The sequence below is a fragment of the Cervus elaphus genome, chromosome X (genome assembly GCF_910594005.1).
Source record: "Cervus elaphus chromosome X, mCerEla1.1, whole genome shotgun sequence".
Lineage (NCBI taxonomy): Eukaryota > Metazoa > Chordata > Mammalia > Artiodactyla > Cervidae > Cervus > Cervus elaphus.
The window spans coordinates 92,826,123-92,829,370 of NC_057848.1; positions in this window are offsets into that span (position 1 = coordinate 92,826,123).

A 3,248-nucleotide genomic window follows, 5' to 3' on the forward strand; every position below is an offset into this window, starting at 1 on the left:
ATAAACCCTTCATTTAAAAGTGGACATTTCATCTCCAAATACATGGGATTCTTAAAGTATCTTTGATATTAATTTCTAAGTTAAGTTCTTTCTTCTCTGCAATCACCCTCCATATATTTTCATTTTTATAACTCTATTGAGGCTTTCAATAGCCAAGTCAAAGATCTCTCTTGGTAAATGTCAAACTGCCCTTGATAATATGTGGATTATTTTCAAATATGTTTTGATATTGATATCTAACATAATTTCCCAGTAATAAGAGAACAGACTCTGTGATTTCAGCATCTTTAGACCATGAAAGTTGTGTGCCTGTTCTTGTCTCTGGATATGTTCCAGTGTCTCCTAGTTTATAGTCTATGGGTACTTGAATAGAATTTGTAACCTATAGTTACAGTTGTAACCTACAGTTGTGTGAAAATTTTATAAACCTTAATTATGTCAAATTGGTTCATAATGCTTTTCAGGTCTACTATATTTTTCTATTTCTCTGTACATTCATTCTATACATTTTTGAGAGTTTGATATTGAAGCTCCAACTAAAAATCTTAATTTATCTATTTAAAATAAGCAATTGTAGTATATATTGGAACTATATGTAACTTTGTTCAATATTTTCCAAGTCTCCTGTAAATGTGTTATCATATTTTCATAATTAGAAAAATAGAAAGATAAAAATATAAATTGTGTATCACTTTATCAGCAAAGATTTGTTTCTTGTTATTTTTGTTCACTCAGCAACTCTACTGACTTGGAATTTTAATCCATTTACAATGAAAGAATTATTGATAGGGAAGGACTTGCTGTTGTCATTTTATTGATTATTTTCCATTTGTCTTATACCTTTTTGTCTCTTTTTCTCTCTAGATCTCTTCCTTTGTGTTTTGTTGCTTTCTTACAGTTACATGTTTTGATTGTTTTGTTTTCTTTTGTGTGTTGTATTTATTTTTCTTTGTGGTTTCCATAGTGATTTTAAAAAATCTAATAGTTAAAGATATTTAAACTGATAACTTCAAACTATACATTTTTACTTCTCAACAGATACAGATTTTATGGTAGTAATGTCAGAAATTACATTTTTTATATTGTGTTTCTGTAACATTTTAATAGTCGTAGTTATTTTTTTATAATTTTGTATTTTAGTTTCTCTATCAGAATTAACATTGATTTATATGCTACTGTTGCATTCATATGGTAGTCTGTATTTGTCTATATATTTACCCTTACCAGTGAGCTTTATACTTTTATATGCTTTTGTGTTCCTGTTTATAATCCTTTCACTTCAACTTAAAAGACTTCCTTTGGCCTTTATTGCAAGGCAAATCTAGTAGTAATGAACTACCTCAGCTTTTGTTTATCTGACAAAGTCTATTTCATCTTCATTTTTGAAGGATAATTTTGATTGCATTTCTTTTTTGGCAGGGTTTTTTTTTTTTTTTTTTTTTTTTAATTCTCTGAATCTATCAACTGACTCCCTTCTGGTTTGCAAGATACCTTTGGAGAAGTCTGCTGATGGTTTTATGGGTGTTCTCTTATACATAAAAAGCTCTTTGATTTTCTCTTGCTGTTTTCAAAACCCTTCCTTTTGACAATTTGATTATAAAGTGTGTCAGCATGGATTTCTTTGGATCATATTTAGAGAATTTTGGGTTTCTTGAATCTGAATGTTTATTTCTTTCTCTAGATTTAGGAAGTGTTAGGCCATTATTTCTCTGAAGTTTCTGCCCCTTTCTCTCTCTCCCTCCCAAAATTCCCACAATACATATATTTGTCTGTTTGCTAGTTATTCATAAGTCCTTAAGCTTTTTTCTTCCTTTTTTTCATTCTTTTATCTTCTTTTTGTCTTCTGAATGGATAATTCCAATTGATTTGTCTTTGTTATTGCTGATTCTTTCTTCTATTTGATCAAGTTTGGTGTTGAGCCTTTCTTGCAAATCATTTGGTTTGGTTACTGTATTTTTCAGTTCCAAAATTTCTGTTGTTAAAATACACTTCTTCCTTGTTGAAATTCTCAGTTTGCTCATGTAGTATCATTTTTCTAATTTCATAGACTATCTTTACAATGTTTATTTTTAAAAATTTTGTTATATAGTTCCTGTAATTACCTTTCTTTAAGAAGTTTTTTGAGGCTTATTTTGTTATTTTGTTTGGGCAATTTTTACTTGTTTCTTTGTGTTCCTTGTAACTTTATGTTGATATCAGTGTATTTGGAAAACAACTACCTCCCTCATTCTTTATGAATTGTATTTATAGATGGGAAGAAGATCCTCAATCAACTTTAGAGATTCTGGGAGGCATGTCAAATCTTTTCTTTGGATGTGTCTTCTTTGAACTTGCACATGTAAATTCCTAATTAGAAGGAACTGCTGTTTTTGTTTTGTGTTTGCTTTTGATTTTTACCCAGGCATTTATAATATCTTGCTCCCTCTGGTGTTTGTCTGTAATACTGCATGACCTATAGAGCAACAGCAGTATACCACCATTTTTTTTTTTTTCTCCCAGTGTCCCTCTGGCATTTGGAGTATATTGGATTTTTCATCACTGTGACACATGTTAGACTGAGACTAGTCCCTCACATGGCCCACTTAAAAGTGAATGTTATACATGAGTTTCAGTCCTTCTCTCCCACAAGATTAGCCATGGCTGTGATTTTTCCCAACCAGGTTGTGCTGAGCCAGGGGGAGGGGTCTGGTAGTGAGTGGGTAAGATTCCTAACATTCCTCTTTAATCTCAGCAGTCTGCAGACACCTAGAGTATACTATATCTCTTCAGTGCTCAGAACCTAGTGGTAAATAAGCTGCTCCCATGGGCAGCCCTCTAAAAATCCAGAACTTTGTACAGATGCTTCAACACTTTCTCTCCCTAGGGAGAAGCTAGGATTCGAGGGTTTTCACTACTCTGTTCTGTGCCAGCTAGAGGGAAGGACTATTGCCAGTAAGAGCTTACTTGTCCATACCTTTGCCTTTGTTCTCAGAAACTCCCAAACTGGAGACTTTTCCTGTCTGTGTTCAGACTGAGGCAAGACAGAAACTACTCCTTTGGGAAGCCTTCTTAAAACTCAGAACATTGACACAGGGACATATGCTCCTGTTCTCTCCTTCCTTCCCTGGGGAGAAGCTGAGAACCTGAGTATTTCTTTTTAATCATGAGATACTGTGCCGGGTAGAGGGATTATGGTAATAGGGTGCCACAAATTTTCCAACTGGCTTCAATGCAACTGGTTTCATGCTCAAGGGTGATCTCTATAATCC